At 44.5% G+C, this 19,150-nt stretch overlaps 9 non-coding genes across 9 annotated transcripts; all 9 read left to right on the top strand.

Moving 5' to 3' along the window:
* The first annotated feature begins 864 nt into the window (after positions 1–864).
* trnas-aga (transfer RNA serine (anticodon AGA)) lies at positions 865–946 on the top strand. Its single transcript has one exon. It is a non-coding gene; the product is annotated as a tRNA-Ser (tRNA).
* A 3,616-nt stretch (positions 947–4,562) lies between these two features.
* trnas-aga (transfer RNA serine (anticodon AGA)) lies at positions 4,563–4,644 on the top strand. Its single transcript has one exon. It is a non-coding gene; the product is annotated as a tRNA-Ser (tRNA).
* A 2,127-nt stretch (positions 4,645–6,771) lies between these two features.
* trnar-ucg (transfer RNA arginine (anticodon UCG)) lies at positions 6,772–6,844 on the top strand. Its single transcript has one exon. It is a non-coding gene; the product is annotated as a tRNA-Arg (tRNA).
* A 1,417-nt stretch (positions 6,845–8,261) lies between these two features.
* Positions 8,262–8,343, top strand: trnas-aga (transfer RNA serine (anticodon AGA)). Its single transcript has one exon. It is a non-coding gene; the product is annotated as a tRNA-Ser (tRNA).
* A 2,126-nt stretch (positions 8,344–10,469) lies between these two features.
* Positions 10,470–10,542, top strand: trnar-ucg (transfer RNA arginine (anticodon UCG)). Its single transcript has one exon. It is a non-coding gene; the product is annotated as a tRNA-Arg (tRNA).
* A 1,404-nt stretch (positions 10,543–11,946) lies between these two features.
* Positions 11,947–12,028, top strand: trnas-aga (transfer RNA serine (anticodon AGA)). The gene has a single exon. It is a non-coding gene; the product is annotated as a tRNA-Ser (tRNA).
* Positions 12,029–14,153: 2,125 nt separating this feature from the next.
* trnar-ucg (transfer RNA arginine (anticodon UCG)) lies at positions 14,154–14,226 on the top strand. The gene has a single exon. It is a non-coding gene; the product is annotated as a tRNA-Arg (tRNA).
* Positions 14,227–15,643: 1,417 nt separating this feature from the next.
* trnas-aga (transfer RNA serine (anticodon AGA)) lies at positions 15,644–15,725 on the top strand. Its single transcript has one exon. It is a non-coding gene; the product is annotated as a tRNA-Ser (tRNA).
* Positions 15,726–17,850: 2,125 nt separating this feature from the next.
* Positions 17,851–17,923, top strand: trnar-ucg (transfer RNA arginine (anticodon UCG)). The gene has a single exon. It is a non-coding gene; the product is annotated as a tRNA-Arg (tRNA).
* The last annotated feature ends 1,227 nt before the right edge of the window (positions 17,924–19,150 follow it).

The raw sequence follows: 19,150 nt of genomic DNA, 5'->3' as shown, positions 1-19,150 counted from the left end.
TCATGGAATGCTGGTATTGTTCAGCTAACATGTCGGTGTACCAGTACTTCTGCCGATTTTCCGATGCTAGCAGGTCATTGGTTTTGTCCAAAACATTATGAATGTTAACATAATACGAATAGCTGCAGTTGCTGGAAATCTGAGCCAAAAACGAAAATTGATTGCGGAACGCAGAAAGACTGGCAACAGAAACATCGACTTTCCTGCTCCTCGGATGCTGCTGTGCTTTTCCAAAATTTTCTGATCTAAAATCAGGTTTCCAGCAACTGCAGTCCTCACTTTTGCTTCGTTCCTTCAGTGTCGCTGGTTCCCAATTCAAGAACTCCATCTCTAGCGGTTTCATGTCTGTACCTCCATGCTGTCGAGTTGAAGAGTGAAGAAAAGTAACTCACCCCCTCCATCTCTGGGGTAATTAGGGGCTGAAAGTGAATCGTATCACATTGAAGTGTATCTACAAGCGACTTAATCTCTGTCTTTTATTGGGAACCATCTCTTTCATTTTAACCATCAGGAAAGACCATTTCGTTCGCTAAAAAGAGAAATGAATATGTCACTAACCTTTGTTTGTTTCATGGCCAAGAATACTCAGATCAATAGCTCCCTTGATTACCTCTGCTGGTCATGTTCGCAAAGCGGTCTAGCAAATTGCCAAGTGTGATTTTCCTTTCAATAAATAATGTTGAACCAATTTTGCTGCAAATATCTTGTCCTAACTTTGTGCTTTTCTTCTTTTACATTGGTGTCTCGCACCTTACAAATGACAGCAAAGGTATGAATGGAGATGGAAACATGTAACTCAAGTCAGCGGCAGCTTTCAATGAGATCACGGCTGATTTGGTCAATGCTCAGGGGGCGGTGCTGTCTGTAGTCATGGCCGAGTGGTTAAGGCGATGGATTAGAAATCCATTGGGGTTTCCCCACGTAGGTTCGAATCCTGCTGACTACGTTTGAACGCTTTCCTGCTGGAACTATTCAAAGTTCAAAAAGCCTGTTTTGCAAACCAGGCCTGTAATTTGATTAGACTTGAGAAACTCGAGTTCTTCATCAGAAATGCTCCACATTTAAAACATGATCTCTGTTTCTCTTTCCAGATACACTGCTCGACACATCGGGTTTCTGCAGTTGTTATTGAACGCCCTGAGCAGAAGTGCTGCTTTTCATTAGAGTCCTTTCATCCCTTGTCCTCTGTTCTCTGACTCTGGTCATTGGCAACACTTCCTCCTGCTCGTCAGAGTGCTCATTCCCCACCGCTCCCTCTCCCATCATTACAAACGACCGCAGGAAATTGCCACTTAACCATCTTTGTTCCAAAGTGAAACTCACCAGCCTAGGAACTCTCTCCAGCAAACGGGAATTCTCATCCCTGGACATTGTGCAAGCCAGAGGATTGTGAAGAGTTACTGTGAAAATATTGTCAGTTGGCAGTTGGAAAAATGATTAGGAAGCAAACCATATAATTTAGGCTCCAGCTTTGGAAATCTTGAGAAACCCTTTGGGAAATGGAATCATAGGAGATACAAGAAGTGTAAATTGTCAGTCCGAGTAGAGGAAGGGACATTGACTCTGATCTTCTCGGCACAGGAACTGATCTGAGACATTGAAAGAATTCTCGCTCCCGTACGCGAGGAATACAAACTTCATCTGGACTGTGGGATAATGAAAAACTCTGGAACACTCAAGACAGTATCCAAATATTGACTGAGATCACTACAGTACGAGTACTATAGATGGGTCAGTTTTTGTCCACTGTGTGCGGGAGGGCTTCCTGACACAGTATGTAGACATGCCTTGAAGGGAAGAAGCCACTTTCGATTTAGTACTGGGTAATGAGCCTGGCCAGGTTTTAGATTTGGAAGTAGGTGAGCACTGTGGAGACAGCGATCACAATTCTCTCAGGTTTACTTTCGTGATGGAAAGGGATAGGTGTACTCCACGGAGCAAGAGTTTCAGCTGGTGGAAGGGAAATCACGATGCAATGAGGTAAGATTTAGGAATCGTAGAGTGGGGTAGGAAACTGTAGGGGGTGAGCACATTAAAAATGTGGAGGTTATTCAAGGAAAAGCTCCTGTGTGTCCTAGATAAGTATGTACCTGTCAGGGAGGGAGTAAGATATAGAACGCGTGAGCCGTGCTTTACTAAGCTAGTGGAAACCCTGGTCAAGAAGAACAAGAAGTCTTATGTTAGGAGAAAACGTGAAAACTCAGTTCGAGCGCTCGAGGGTTCCAACGATATCAGGAAAGACCTAAAAAGAGAGCTGAGAAGAATCAGGAGGAGACATGAGAAGTTGTTGGCAGATAGGATCAGGGTTAACCCTAAGGCTTTCCATAGGTATGTGAGCACTAAAAGAATGACGAGAGTTAAATTTGGGACAATCAAGGATAATAGTGGGAAGTCGTATGTGGAGTAAGTGGAGATAGAGGAAGCACTAAATAAATATTTTTCGACAGAGTTCGCTATAGATAATGAAAATGTTGGCGAGGAAGATAGAGAGATACTTGCGTCTAGACCAGAAGAGATTGAGGTTCACATGGAAGAGATATTAGAAATACTGCAGAGTGTGAAAATAGATAAGTCAGCTGGGCCGGACGGGATCTATCTGATGTTGTTCAGCAAATGGACGACAGGAAGGTACAAATCAAGCTGATGCTAACAACGGCTCGTTTTGAGCCGCTAATTTGCAGTGAAGTGGCGGCGCCAATAAAAGGTGTCACGCAGCTCGTCTAATTCCACATCCTGAGCTCGAAATGACCAGATGTCTCTCGCAGAGTTTCGGCAGGGTCTTGCTTAGACGACACCATGACAGGTTTTCACTGGAGTGGATCATGAATTCGCGTCGGGACTGCGAATAAAACGATGGAAACTTCCAGCAGAGAAGGAGGCGACCCCGAAGCAGGCAGCTGAGGACAAATGTTTCTCCTTTGCCAGTGAAAGTCACTGCTTCACAAATTGGAAACTTCGAAGTGAAGCAGTGTTGGTGATTTTCTTCGCTGCTTGTTCACCTTTTTAATTCTGATTCCGTGAAAGTCAATGGCATTACATATCGACATTCTGCCAGCGGTGTGCGTGTCTGTTGGGCCAGTGGCGTAATGTATAACGCGTCTGACTTCAGATCAGAAGATTGTAGGTTCGAGTCCTACCTGGCTCGAGGGGAATGTCTGACTTTAACCGTGCCCCACGTTGACGCTCCCCTGTGATGTCCTGCCGGGACGTCGCTTCTGTGCTTCCACATTTGAAACTTGCATTTGTCCTATTATCCATTTCAAATTCCAGCTCACCACAACGGAGACCTCTGTCGCTTTGGGGGTATCTTTCTGTGTGTCTCCCTTTGTGGGTGAAAATGAGCATAAGTTCCTCAAAAGAGTTACAAGTCGCTGTGCAAAGGTCACACATCTGCCCCATTATTGTGCCATTTAAGAACACAGGATAAAGTCATTGACATTTGCACTGGGAACATTAGAACACACGAGACTTTGGGCCAAAGTTGGAAACTGCGACTGGAATGATTGGCTCTCTGATTAGCCGCGATGCACACAGGTGGAATGGCCTTTTCCCACTTTGTACATCTACGAAGACAAGTTGAAAATGTTCATAAAGTGTGTTTTATTTACACCAAATACGACAGTATCTATCGCCTTGTCTTGTTATTTACTTGTGAGGATTCCATACTCTCAGAACCGTGGCCCGGATCGTATTCCGGCTCAAGGAATGCTGGTATTGTTCAGCTAACATGTCGGTGTACCAGTACTTCTGCCGATTTTCCGATGCTAGCAGGTCATTGGTTTTGTCCAAAACATTATGAATGTTAACATAATACGAATAGCTGCAGTTGCTGGAAATCTGAGCCAAAAACGAAAATTGATTGCGGAACGCAGAAAGACTGGCAACAGAAACATCGACTTTCCTGCTCCTCGGATGCTGCTGTGCTTTTCCAAAATTTTCTGATCTAAAATCAGGTTTCCAGCAACTGCAGTCCTCACTTTTGCCTCGTTCCTTCAGTGTCGCTGGTTCCCAATTCAAGAACTCCATCTCTAGCGGTTTCATGTCTGTACCTCCATGCTGTCGAGTTGAAGAGTGAAGAAAAGTAACTCACCCCCTCCATCTCTGGGGTAATTAGGGGCTGAAAGTGAATCGTATCACATTGAAGTGTATCTACAAGCGACTTAATCTCTGTCTTTTATTGGGAACCATCTCTTTCATTGTAACCATCAGGAAAGACCATTTCGTTCGCTAAAAAGAGAAATGAATATGTCACTAACCTTTGTTTGTTTCATGGCCAAGAATACTCAGATCAATAGCTCCCTTGATTACCTCTGCTGGTCATGTTCGCAAAGCGGTCTAGCAAATTGCCAAGTGTGATTTTCCTTTCAATAAATAATGTTGAACCAATTTTGCTGCAACTATCTTGTCCTAACTTTGTGCTTTTCTTCTTTTACATTGGTGTCTCGCACCTTACAAATGACAGCAAAGGTATGAATGGAGATGGAAACATGTAACTCAAGTCAGCGGCAGCTTTCAATGAGATCACGGCTGATTTGGTCAATGCTCAGGGGGCGGTGCTGTCTGTAGTCATGGCCGAGTGGTTAAGGCGATGGATTAGAAATCCATTGGGTTTTCCCCACGTAGGTTCGAATCCTGCTGACTACGTTATGAACGCTTTCCTGCTGGAACTATTCAAAGTTCAGAAAGCCTGTTTTGCAAACCAGGCCTGTAATTTGATTAGACTTGAGAAACTCGAGTTCTTCATCAGAAATGCTCCACATTTAAAACATGATCTCTGTTTCTCTTTCCAGATACACTGCTCGACACATCGGGTTTCTGCAGTTGTTATTGAACGCCCTGAGCAGAAGTGCTGCTTTTCATTCGAGTCCTTTCATCTCTTGTCCTCTGTTCTCTGACTCTGGTCATTGGCAACACTTCCTCCTGCTCGTCAGAGTGCTCATTCCCCACCGCTCCCTCTCCCATCATTACAAACGACCGCAGGAAATTGCCACTTAACCATCTTTGTTCCAAAGTGAAACTCACCAGCCTAGGAACTCTCTCCAGCAAACGGGAATTCTCATCCCTGGACATTGTGCAAGCCAGAGGATTGTGAAGAGTTACTGTGAAAATATTGTCAGTTGGCAGTTGGAAAAATGATTAGGAAGCAAACCATATAATTTAGGCTCCAGCTTTGGAAATCTTGAGAAACCCTTTGGGAAATGGAATCATAGGAGATACAAGAAGTGTAAATTGTCAGTCCGAGTAGAGGAAGGGACATTGACTCTGATCTTCTCGGCACAGGAACTGATCTGAGACATTGAAAGAATTCTCGCTCCCGTACGCGAGGAATACAAACTTCATCTGGACTGTGGGATAATGAAAAACTCTGGAACACTCAAGACAGTATCCAAATATTGACTGAGATCACTACAGTACGAGTACTATAGATGGGTCAGTTTTTGTCCACTGTGTGCGGGAGGGCTTCCTGACACAGTATGTAGACATGCCTTCAAAGGAAGAAGCCACTTTCGATTTAGTACTGGGTAGTGAGCCTGGCCAGGTTTTAGATTTGGAAGTAGGTGAGCACTGTGGAGACAGCGATCACAATTCTCTCAGGTTTACTTTCGTGATGGAAAGGGATAGGTGTACTCCACGGAGCAAGAGTTTCAGCTGGTGGAAGGGAAATCACGATGCAGTGAGGTAAGATTTAGGAATCGTAGAGTGGGGTAGGAAACTGTAGGGGGTGAGCACATTAAAAATGTGGAGGTTATTCAAGGAAAAGCTCCTGTGTGTCCTAGATAAGTATGTACCTGTCAGGGAGGGAGTAAGATATAGAACGCGTGAGCCGTGCTTTACTAAGCTAGTGGAAACCCTGGTCAAGAAGAACAAGAAGTCTTATGTTAGGAGAAAACGTGAAAACTCAGTTCGAGCGCTCGAGGGTTCCAACGATATCAGGAAAGACCTAAAAAGAGAGCTGAGAAGAATCAGGAGGAGACATGAGAAGTTGTTGGCAGATAGGATCAGGGTTAACCCTAAGGCTTTCCATAGGTATGTGAGCACTAAAAGAATGACGAGAGTTAAATTTGGGACAATCAAGGATAATAGTGGGAAGTCGTATGTGGAGTAAGTGGAGATAGAGGAAGCACTAAATAAATATTTTTCGACAGAGTTCGCTATAGATAATGAAAATGTTGGCGAGGAAGATAGAGAGATACTTGCGTCTAGACCAGAAGAGATTGAGGTTCACATGGAAGAGATATTAGAAATACTGCAGAGTGTGAAAATAGATAAGTCAGCTGGGCCGGACGGGATCTATCTGATGTTGTTCAGCAAATGCACGACAGGAAGGTACAAATCAAGCTGATGCTAACAACGGCTCGTTTTGAGCCGCTAATTTGCAGTGAAGTGGCGGCGCCAATAAAAGGTGTCACGCAGCTCGTCTAATTCCACATCCTGAGCTCGAAATGACCAGATGTCTCTCGCAGAGTTTCGGCAGGGTCTTGCTTAGACGACACCATGACAGGTTTTCACTGGAGTGGATCATGAATTCGCGTCGGGACTGCGAATAAAACGATGGAAACTTCCAGCAGAGAAGGAGGCGACCCCGAAGCAGGCAGCTGAGGACAAATGTTTCTCCTTTGCCAGTGAAAGTCACTGCTTCACAAATTGGAAACTTCGAAGTGAAGCAGTGTTGGTGATTTTCTTCGCTGCTTGTTCACCTTTTTAATTCTGATTCCGTGAAAGTCAATGGCATTACATATCGACATTCTGACAGCGGTGTGCGTGTCTGTTGGGCCAGTGGCGTAATGTATAACGCGTCTGACTTCGGATCAGAAGATTGTAGGTTCGAGTCCTACCTGGCTCGAGGGGAATGTCTGACTTTAACCGTGCCCCACGTTGACGCTCCCCTGTGATGTCCTGCCGGGACGTCGCTTCTGTGCTTCCACATTTGAAACTTGCATTTGTCCTATTATCCATTTCAAATTCCAGCTCACCACTACGGAGACCTCTGTCGCTTTGGGGGTATCTTTCTGTGTGTCTCCCTTTGTGGGTGAAAATGAGCATAAGTTCCTCAAAAGAGTTACAAGTCGCTGTGCAAAGGTCACACATCTGCCCCATTATTGTGCCATTTAAGAACACAGGATAAAGTCATTGACATTTGCACTGGGAACATTAGAACACACGAGACTTTGGGCCAAAGTTGGAAACTGCGACTGGAATGATTGGCTCTCTGATTAGCCGCGATGCACACAGGTGGAATGGCCTTTTCCCACTTTGTACATCTACGAAGACAAGTTGAAAATGTTCATAAAGTGTGTTTTATTTACACCAAATACGACAGTATCTATCGCCTTGTCTTGTTATTTACTTGTGAGGATTCCATACTCTCAGAACCGTGGCCCGGATCGTATTCCGGCTCAAGGAATGCTGGTATTGTTCAGCTAACATGTCGGTGTACCAGTACTTCTGCCGATTTTCCGATGCTAGCAGGTCATTGGTTTTGTCCAAAACATTATGAATGTTAACATAATACGAATAGCTGCAGTTGCTGGAAATCTGAGCCAAAAACGAAAATTGATTGCGGAACGCAGAAAGACTGGCAACAGAAACATCGACTTTCCTGCTCCTCGGATGCTGCTGTGCTTTTCCAAAATTTTCTGATCTAAAATCAGGTTTCCAGCAACTGCAGTCCTCACTTTTGCCTCGTTCCTTCAGTGTCGCTGGTTCCCAATTCAAGAACTCCATCTCTAGCGGTTTCATGTCTGTACCTCCATGCTGTCGAGTTGAAGAGTGAAGAAAAGTAACTCACCCCCTCCATCTCTGGGGTAATTAGGGGCTGAAAGTGAATCGTATCACATTGAAGTGTATCTACAAGCGACTTAATCTCTGTCTTTTATTGGGAACCATCTCTTTCATTGTAACCATCAGGAAAGACCATTTCGTTCGCTAAAAAGAGAAATGAATATGTCACTAACCTTTGTTTGTTTCATGGCCAAGAATACTCAGATCAATAGCTCCCTTGATTACCTCTGCTGGTCATGTTCGCAAAGCGGTCTAGCAAATTGCCAAGTGTGATTTTCCTTTCAATAAATAATGTTGAACCAATTTTGCTGCAAATATCTTGTCCTAACTTTGTGCTTTTCTTCTTTTACATTGGTGTCTCGCACCTTACAAATGACAGCAAAGGTATGAATGGAGATGGAAACATGTAACTCAAGTCAGCGGCAGCTTTCAATGAGATCACGGCTGATTTGGTCAATGCTCAGGGGGCGGTGCTGTCTGTAGTCATGGCCGAGTGGTAAAGGCGATGGATTAGAAATCCATTGGGGTTTCCCCACGTAGGTTCGAATCCTGCTGACTACGTTATGAACGCTTTCCTGCTGGAACTATTCAAAGTTCAGAAAGCCTGTTTTGCAAACCAGGCCTGTAATTTGATTAGACTTGAGAAACTCGAGTTCTTCATCAGAAATGCTCCACATTTAAAACATGATCTCTGTTTCTCTTTCCAGATACACTGCTCGACACATCGGGTTTCTGCAGTTGTTATTGAACGCTCTTTCAGAAGTGCTGCTTTTCGTTAGATTCCTTTCATCCCTTGTCCTCTGTTCTCTGACTCTGGTCATTGGCAACACTTCCTCCTGCTCGTCAGAGTGCTCATTCCCCACCGCTCCCTCTCCCATCATTACAAACGACCGCAGGAAATTGCCACTTAACCATCTTTGTTCCAAAGTGAAACTCACCAGCCTAGGAACTCTCTCCAGCAAACGGGAATTCTCATCCCTGGACATTGTGCAAGCCAGAGGATTGTGAAGAGTTACTGTGAAAATATTGTCAGTTGGCAGTTGGAAAAATGATTAGGAAGCAAACCATATAATTTAGGCTCCAGCTTTGGAAATCTTGAGAAACCCTTTGGGAAATGGAATCATAGGAGATACAAGAAGTGTAAATTGTCAGTCCGAGTAGAGGAAGGGACATTGACTCTGATCTTCTCGGCACAGGAACTGATCTGAGACATTGAAAGAATTCTCGCTCCCGTACGCGAGGAATACAAACTTCATCTGGACTGTGGGATAATGAAAAACTCTGGAACACTCAAGACAGTATCCAAATATTGACTGAGATCACTACAGTACGAGTACTATAGATGGGTCAGTTTTTGTCCACTGTGTGCGGGAGGGCTTCCTGACACAGTATGTAGACATGCCTTCAAGGGAAGAAGCCACTTTCGATTTAGTACTGGGTAGTGAGCCTGGCCAGGTTTTAGATTTGGAAGTAGGTGAGCACTGTGGAGACAGCGATCACAATTCTCTCAGGTTTACTTTCGTGATGGAAAGGGATAGGTGTACTCCACGGAGCAAGAGTTTCAGCTGGTGGAAGGGAAATCACGATGCAATGAGGTAAGATTTAGGAATCGTAGAGTGGGGTAGGAAACTGTAGGGGGTGAGCACATTAAAAATGTGGAGGTTATTCAAGGAAAAGCTCCTGTGTGTCCTAGATAAGTATGTACCTGTCAGGGAGGGAGTAAGATATAGAACGCGTGAGCCGTGCTTTACTAAGCTAGTGGAAACCCTGGTCAAGAAGAACAAGAAGTCTTATGTTAGGAGAAAACGTGAAAACTCAGTTCGAGCGCTCGAGGGTTCCAACGATATCAGGAAAGACCTAAAAAGAGAGCTGAGAAGAACCAGGAGGAGACATGAGAAGTTGTTGGCAGATAGGATCAGGGTTAACCCTAAGGCTTTCCATAGGTATGTGAGCACTAAAAGAATGACGAGAGTTAAATTTGGGACAATCAAGGATAATAGTGGGAAGTCGTATGTGGAGTAAGTGGAGATAGAGGAAGCACTAAATAAATATTTTTCGACAGAGTTCGCTATAGATAATGAAAATGTTGGCGAGGAAGATAGAGAGATACTTGCGTCTAGACCAGAAGAGATTGAGGTTCACATGGAAGAGATATTAGAAATACTGCAGAGTGTGAAAATAGATAAGTCAGCTGGGCCGGACGGGATCTATCTGATGTTGTTCAGCAAATGCACGACAGGAAGGTACAAATCAAGCTGATGCTAACAACGGCTCGTTTTGAGCCGCTAATTTGCAGTGAAGTGGCGGCGCCAATAAAAGGTGTCACGCAGCTCGTCTAATTCCACATCCTGAGCTCGAAATGACCAGATGTCTCTCGCAGAGTTTCGGCAGGGTCTTGCTTAGACGACACCATGACAGGTTTTCACTGGAGTGGATCATGAATTCGCGTCGGGACTGCGAATAAAACGATGGAAACTTCCAGCAGAGAAGGAGGCGACCCCGAAGCAGGCAGCTGAGGACAAATGTTTCTCCTTTGCCAGTGAAAGTCACTGCTTCACAAATTGGAAACTTCGAAGTGAAGCAGTGTTGGTGATTTTCTTCGCTGCTTGTTCACCTTTTTAATTCTGATTCCGTGAAAGTCAATGGCATTACATATCGACATTCTGCCAGCGGTGTGCGTGTCTGTTGGGCCAGTGGCGTAATGGATAACGCGTCTGACTTCGGATCAGAAGATTGTAGGTTCGAGTCCTCTCTGGCTCGAGGGGAATGTCTGACTTTAACCGTGCCCCACGTTGACGCTCCCCTGTGATGTCCTGCCGGGACGTCGCTTCTGTGCTTTTGCATTTGTCCTATTATCCATTTCAAATTCCAGCTCACCACAACGGAGACCTCTGTCGCTTTGGGGGTATCTTTCTGTGTGTCTCCCTTTGTGGGTGAAAATGAGCATAAGTTCCTCAAAAGAGTTACAAGTCGCTGTGCAAAGGTCACACATCTGCCCCATTATTGTGCCATTTAAGAACACAGGATAAAGTCATTGACATTTGCACTGGGAACATTAGAACACACGAGACTTTGGGCCAAAGTTGGAAACTGCGACTGGAATGATTGGCTCTCTGATTAGCTGCGATGCACACAGGTGGAATGGCCTTTTCCCACTTTGTACATCTACGAAGACAAGTTGAAAATTTTCATAAAGTGTGTTTTATTTACACCAAATACGACAGTATCTATCGCCTTGTCTTGTTATTTACTTGTGAGGATTCCATACTCTCAGAACCGTGGCCCGGATCGTATTCCGGCTCATGTAATGCTGGTATTGTTCAGCTAACATGTCGGTGTACCAGTACTTCTGCCGATTTTCCGATGCTAGCAGGTCATTGGTTTTGTCCAAAACATTATGAATGTTAACATAATACGAATAGCTGCAGTTGCTGGAAATCTGAGCCAAAAACGAAAATTGATTGCGGAACGCAGAAAGACTGGCAACAGAAACATCGACTTTCCTGCTCCTCGGATGCTGCTGTGCTTTTCCAAAATTTTCTGATCTAAAATCAGGTTTCCAGCAACTGCAGTCCTCACTTTTGCCTCGTTCCTTCAGTGTCGCTGGTTCCCAATTCAAGAACTCCATCTCTAGCGGTTTCATGTCTGTACCTCCATGCTGTCGAGTTGAAGAGTGAAGAAAAGTAACTCACCCCCTCCATCTCTGGGGTAATTAGGGGCTGAAAGTGAATCGTATCACATTGAAGTGTATCTACAAGCGACTTAATCTCTGTCTTTTATTGGGAACCATCTCTTTCATTGTAACCATCAAGAAAGACCATTTCGTTCGCTAAAAAGAGAAATGAATATGTCACTAACCTTTGTTTGTTTCATGGCCAAGAATACTCAGATCAATAGCTCCCTTGCTTACCTCTGCTGGTCATGTTCGCAAAGCGGTCTAGCAAATTGCCAAGTGTGATTTTCCTTTCAATAAATAATGTTGAACCAATTTTGCTGCAAATATCTTGTCCTAACTTTGTGCTTTTCTTCTTTTACATTGGTGTCTCGCACCTTACAAATGACAGCAAAGGTATGAATGGAGATGGAAACATGTAACTCAAGTCAGCGGCAGCTTTCAATGAGATCACGGCTGATTTGGTCAATGCTCAGGGGGCGGTGCTGTCTGTAGTCATAGCCGAGTGGTTAAGGCGATGGATTAGAAATCCATTGGGGTTTCCCCACGTAGGTTCGAATCCTGCTGACTACGTTATGAACGCTTTCCTGCTGGAACTATTCAAAGTTCAGAAAGCCTGTTTTGCAAACCAGGCCTGTAATTTGATGAGACTTGAGAAACTCGAGTTCTTCATCAGAAATGCTCCACATTTAAAACATGATCTCTGTTTCTCTTTCCAGATACACTGCTCGACACATCGGGTTTCTGCAGTTTTATTGAACGCTCTTTCAGAAGTGCTGCTTTTCATTAGATTCCTTTCATCCCTTGTCCTCTGTTCTCTGACTCTGGTCATTGGCAACACTTCCTCCTGCTCGTCAGAGTGCTCATTCCCCACCGCTCCCTCTCCCATCATTACAAACGACCGCAGGAAATTGCCACTTAACCATCTTTGTTCCAAAGTGAAACTCACCAGCCTAGGAACTCTCTCCACCAAACGGGACTTCTCATCCCTGGACATTGTGCAAGCCAGAGGATTGTGAAGAGTTACTGTGAAAATATTGTCAGTTGGCAGTTGGAAAAATGATTAGGAAGCAAACCATATAATTTAGGCTCCAGCTTTGGAAATCTTGAGAAACCCTTTGGGAAATGGAATCATAGGAGATACAAGAAGTGTAAATTGTCAGTCCGAGTAGAGGAAGGGACATTGACTCTGATCTTCTCGGCACAGGAACTGATCTGAGACATTGAAAGAATTCTCGCTCCCGTACGCGAGGAATACAAACTTCATCTGGACTGTGGGATAATGAAAAACTCTGGAACACTCAAGACAGTATCCAAATATTGACTGAGATCACTACAGTACGAGTACTATAGATGGGTCAGTTTTTGTCCACTGTGTGCGGGAGGGCTTCCTGACACATTATGTAGACATGCCTTCAAGGGAAGAAGCCACTTTCGATTTAGTACTGGGTAGTGAGCCTGGCCAGGTTTTAGATTTGGAAGTAGGTGAGCACTGTGGAGACAGCGATCACAATTCTCTCAGGTTTACTTTCGTGATGGAAAGGGATAGGTGTACTCCACGGAGCAAGAGTTTCAGCTGGTGGAAGGGAAATCACGATGCAATGAGGTAAGATTTAGGAATCGTAGAGTGGGGTAGGAAACTGTAGGGGGTGAGCACATTAAAAATGTGGAGGTTATTCAAGGAAAAGCTCCTGTGTGTCCTAGATAAGCATGTACCTGTCAGGGAGGGAGTAAGATATAGAACGCGTGAGCCGTGCTTTACTAAGCTAGTGGAAACCCTGGTCAAGAAGAACAAGAAGTCTTATGTTAGGAGAAAACGTGAAAACTCAGTTCGAGCGCTCGAGGGTTCCAACGATATCAGGAAAGACCTAAAAAGAGAGCTGAGAAGAACCAGGAGGAGACATGAGAAGTTGTTGGCAGATAGGATCAGGGTTAACCCTAAGGCTTTCGATAGGTATGTGAGCACTAAAAGAATGACGAGAGTTAAATTTGGGACAATCAAGGATAATAGTGGGAAGTCGTATGTGGAGTAAGTGGAGATAGAGGAAGCACTAAATAAATATTTTTCGACAGAGTTCGCTATAGATAATCAAAATGTTGGCGAGGAAGATAGAGAGATACTTGCGTCTAGACCAGAAGAGATTGAGGTTCACATGGAAGAGATATTAGAAATACTGCAGAGTGTGAAAATAGATAAGTCAGCTGGGCCGGACGGGATCTATCTGATGTTGTTCAGCAAGTGCACGACAGGAAGGTACAAATCAAGCTGATGCTAACAACGGCTCGTTTTGAGCCGCTAATTTGCAGTGAAGTGGCGGCGCCAATAAAAGGTGTCACGCAGCTCGTCTAATTCCACATCCTGAGCTCGAAATGACCAGATGTCTCTCGCAGAGTTTCGGCAGGGTCTTGCTTAGACGACACCATGACAGGTTTTCACTGGAGTGGATCATGAATTTGCGTCGGGACTGCGAATAAAACGATGGAAACTTCCAGCAGAGAAGGAGGCGACCCCGAAGCAGGCAGCTGAGGACAAATGTTTCTCCTTTGCCAGTGAAAGTCACTGCTTCACAAATTGGAAACTTCGAAGTGAAGCAGTGTTGGTGATTTTCTTCGCTGCTTGTTCACCTTTTTAATTCTGATTCCGTGAAAGTCAATGGCATTACATATCGAGATTCTGCCAGCGGTGTGCTTGCCTTTTGGGCCAGTGGCGTAATGGATAACGCGTCTGACTTCGGATCAGAAGATTGTAGGTTCGAGTCCTACCTGGCTCGAGGGGAATGTCTGACTTTAACCGTGCCCCACGTTGACGCTCCCCTGTGATGTCCTGCCGGGACGTCGCTTCTGTGCTTCCACATTTGAAACTTGCATTTGTCCTATTATCCATTTCAAATTCCAGCTCACCACGACGGAGACCTCTGTCGCTTTGGGGGTATCTTTCTGTGTGTCTCCCTTTGTGGGTGAAAATGAGCATAAGTTCCTCAAAAGAGTTACAAGTCGCTGTGCAAAGGTCACACATCTGCCCCATTATTGTGCCATTTAAGAACACAGGATAAAGTCATTGACATTTGCACTGGGAACATTAGAACACACGAGACTTTGGGCCAAAGTTGGAAACTGCGACTGGAATGATTGGCTCTCTGATTAGCCGCGATGCACACAGGTGGAATGGCCTTTTCCCACTTTGTACATCTACGAAGACAAGTTGAAAATGTTCATAAAGTGTGTTTTATTTACACCAAATACGACAGTATCTATCGCCTTGTCTTGTTATTTACTTGTGAGGATTCCATACTCTCAGAACCGTGGCCCGGATCGTATTCCGGCTCATGGAATGCTGGTATTGTTCAGCTAACATGTCGGTGTACCAGTACTTCTGCCGATTTTCCGATGCTAGCAGGTCATTGGTTTTGTCCAAAACATTATGAATGTTAACATAATACGAATAGCTGCAGTTGCTGGAAATCTGAGCCAAAAACGAAAATTGATTGCGGAACGCAGAAAGACTGGCAACAGAAACATCGACTTTCCTGCTCCTCGGATGCTGCTGTGCTTTTCCAAAATTTTCTGATCTAAAATCAGGTTTCCAGCAACTGCAGTCCTCACTTTTGCCTCGTTCCTTCAGTGTCGCTGGTTCCCAATTCAAGAACTCCATCTCTAGCGGTTTCATGTCTGTACCTCCATGCTGTCGAGTTGAAGAGTGAAGAAAAGTAACTCACCCCCTCCATCTCTGGGGTAATTAGGGGCTGAAAGTGAATCGTATCACATTGAAGTGTATCTACAAGCGACTTAATCTCTGTCTTTTATTGGGAACCATCTCTTTCATTGTAACCATCAAGAAAGACCATTTCGTTCGCTAAAAAGAGAAATGAATATGTCACTAACCTTTGTTTGTTTCATGGCCAAGAATACTCAGATCAATAGCTCCCTTGCTTACCTCTGCTGGTCATGTTCGCAAAGCGGTCTAGCAAATTGCCAAGTGTGATTTTCCTTTCAATAAATAATGTTGAACCAATTTTGCTGCAAATATCTTGTCCTAACTTTGTGCTTTTCTTCTTTTACATTGGTGTCTCGCACCTTACAAATGACAGCAAAGGTATGAATGGAGATGGAAACATGTAACTCAAGTCAGCGGCAGCTTTCAATGAGATCACGGCTGATTTGGTCAATGCTCAGGGGGCGGTGCTGTCTGTAGTCATAGCCGAGTGGTTAAGGCGATGGATTAGAAATCCATTGGGGTTTCCCCACGTAGGTTCGAATCCTGCTGACTACGTTATGAACGCTTTCCTGCTGGAACTATTCAAAGTTCAGAAAGCCTGTTTTGCAAACCAGGCCTGTAATTTGATGAGACTTGAGAAACTCGAGTTCTTCATCAGAAATGCTCCACATTTAAAACATGATCTCTGTTTCTCTTTCCAGATACACTGCTCGACACATCGGGTTTCTGCAGTTTTATTGAACGCTCTTTCAGAAGTGCTGCTTTTCATTAGATTCCTTTCATCCCTTGTCCTCTGTTCTCTGACTCTGGTCATTGGCAACACTTCCTCCTGCTCGTCAGAGTGCTCATTCCCCACCGCTCCCTCTCCCATCATTACAACCGACCGCAGGAAATTGCCACTTAACCATCTTTGTTCCAAAGTGAAACTCACCAGCCTAGGAACTCTCTCCACCAAACGGGACTTCTCATCCCTGGACATTGTGCAAGCCAGAGGATTGTGAAGAGTTACTGTGAAAATATTGTCAGTTGGCAGTTGGAAAAATGATTAGGAAGCAAACCATATAATTTAGGCTCCAGCTTTGGAAATCTTGAGAAACCCTTTGGGAAATGGAATCATAGGAGATACAAGAAGTGTAAATTGTCAGTCCGAGTAGAGGAAGGGACATTGACTCTGATCTTCTCGGCACAGGAACTGATCTGAGACATTGAAAGAATTCTCGCTCCCGTACGCGAGGAATACAAACTTCATCTGGACTGTGGGATAATGAAAAACTCTGGAACACTCAAGACAGTATCCAAATATTGACTGAGATCACTACAGTACGAGTACTATAGATGGGTCAGTTTTTGTCCACTGTGTGCGGGAGGGCTTCCTGACACATTATGTAGACATGCCTTCAAGGGAAGAAGCCACTTTCGATTTAGTACTGGGTAGTGAGCCTGGCCAGGTTTTAGATTTGGAAGTAGGTGAGCACTGTGGAGACAGCGATCACAATTCTCTCAGGTTTACTTTCGTGATGGAAAGGGATAGGTGTACTCCACGGAGCAAGAGTTTCAGCTGGTGGAAGGGAAATCACGATGCAATGAGGTAAGATTTAGGAATCGTAGAGTGGGGTAGGAAACTGTAGGGGGTGAGCACATTAAAAATGTGGAGGTTATTCAAGGAAAAGCTCCTGTGTGTCCTAGATAAGCATGTACCTGTCAGGGAGGGAGTAAGATATAGAACGCGTGAGCCGTACTTTACTAAGCTAGTGGAAACCCTGGTCAAGAAGAACAAGAAGTCTTATGTTAGGAGAAAACGTGAAAACTCAGTTCGAGCGCTCGAGGGTTCCAACGATATCAGGAAAGACCTAAAAAGAGAGCTGAGAAGAACAAGGAGGAGACATGAGAAGTTGTTGGCAGATAGGATCAGGGTTAACCCTAAGGCTTTCGATAGGTATGTGAGCACTAAAAGAATGACGAGAGTTAAATTTGGGACAATCAAGGATAATAGTGGGAAGTCGTATGTGGAGTAAGTGGAGATAGAGGAAGCACTAAATAAATATTTTTCGACAGAGTTCGCTATAGATAATCAAAATGTTGGCGAGGAAGATAGAGAGATACTTGCGTCTAGACCAGAAGAGATTGAGGTTCACATGGAAGAGATATTAGAAATACTGCAGAGTGTGAAAATAGATAAGTCAGCTGGGCCGGACGGGATCTATCTGATGTTGTTCAGCAAGTGCACGACAGGAAGGTACAAATCAAGCTGATGCTAACAACGGCTCGTTTTGAGCCGCTAATTTGCAGTGAAGTGGCGGCGCCAATAAAAGGTGTCACGCAGCTCGTCTAATTCCACATCCTGAGCTCGAAATGACCAGATGTCTCTCGCAGAGTTTCGGCAGGGTCTTGCTTAGACGACACCATGACAGGTTTTCACTGGAGTGGATCATGAATTTGCGTCGGGACTGCGAATAAAACGATGGAAACTTCCAGCAGAGAAGGAGGCGACCCCGAAGCAGGCAGCTGAGGACAAATGTTTCTCCTTTGCCAGTGAAAGTCACTGCTTCACAAATTGGAAACTTCGAAGTGAAGCAGTGTTGGTGATTTTCTTCGCTGCTTGTTCACCTTTTTAATTCTGATTCCGTGAAAGTCAATGGCATTACATATCGACATTCTGCCAGCGGTGTGCTTGTCTTTTGGGCCAGTGGCGTAATGGATAACGCGTCTGACTTCGGATCAGAAGATTGTAGGTTCGAGTCCTACCTGGCTCGAGGGGAATGTCTGACTTTAACCGTGCCCCACGTTGACGCTCCCCTGTGATGTCCTGCCGGGACGTCGCTTCTGTGCTTCCACATTTGTCCTATTATCCATTTCAAATTCCAGCTCACCACGACGGAGACCTCTGTCGCTTTGGGGGTATCTTTCTGTGTGTCTCCCTTTGTGGGTGAAAATGAGCATAAGTTCCTCAAAAGAGTTACAAGTCGCTGTGCAAAGGTCACACATCTGCCCCATTATTGTGCCATTTAAGAACACAGGATAAAGTCATTGACATTTGCACTGGGAACATTAGAACACACGAGACTTTGGGCCAAAGTTGGAAACTGCGACTGGAATGATTGGCTCTCTGATTAGCCGCGATGCACACAGGTGGAATGGCCTTTTCCCACTTTGTACATCTACGAAGACAAGTTGAAAATGTTCATAAAGTGTGTTTTATTTACACCAAATACGACAGTATCTATCGCCTTGTCTTGTTATTTACTTGTGAGGATTCCATACTCTCAGAACCGTGGCCCGGATCGTATTCCGGCTCATGGAATGCTGGTATTGTTCAGCTAACATGTCGGTGTACCAGTACTTCTGCCGATTTTCCGATGCTAGCAGGTCATTGGTTTTGTCCAAAACATTATGAATGTTAACATAATACGAATAGCTGCAGTTGCTGGAAATCTGAGCCAAAAACGAAAATTGATTGCGGAACGCAGAAAGACTGGCAACAGAAACATCGACTTTCCTGCTCCTCGGATGCTGCTGTGCCTTTCCAAAATTTTCTGATCTAAAATCAGGTTTCCAGCAACTGCAGTCCTCACTTTTGCCTCGTTCCTTCAGTGTCGCTGGTTCCCAATTCAAGAACTCCATCTCTAGCGGTTTCATGTCTGTACCTCCATGCTGTCGAGTTGAAGAGTGAAGAAAAGTAACTCACCCCCTCCATCTCTGGGGTAATTAGGGGCTGAAAGTGAATCGTATCACATTGAAGTGTATCTACAAGCGACTTAATCTCTGTCTTTTATTGGGAACCATCTCTTTCATTTTAACCATCAGGAAAGACCATTTCGTTCGCTAAAAAGAGAAATGAATATGTCACTAACCTTTGTTTGTTTCATGGCCAAGAATACTCAGATCAATAGCTCCCTTGATTACCTCTGCTGGTCATGTTCGCAAAGCGGTCTAGCAAATTGCCAAGTGTGATTTTCCTTTCAATAAATAATGTTGAACCA

The sequence above is a fragment of the Chiloscyllium punctatum genome, chromosome 29, assembly GCF_047496795.1.
Source record: "Chiloscyllium punctatum isolate Juve2018m chromosome 29, sChiPun1.3, whole genome shotgun sequence".
Classification (NCBI taxonomy): domain Eukaryota; kingdom Metazoa; phylum Chordata; class Chondrichthyes; order Orectolobiformes; family Hemiscylliidae; genus Chiloscyllium; species Chiloscyllium punctatum.
This window is presented reverse-complemented; position numbering and strand designations above follow the sequence as displayed.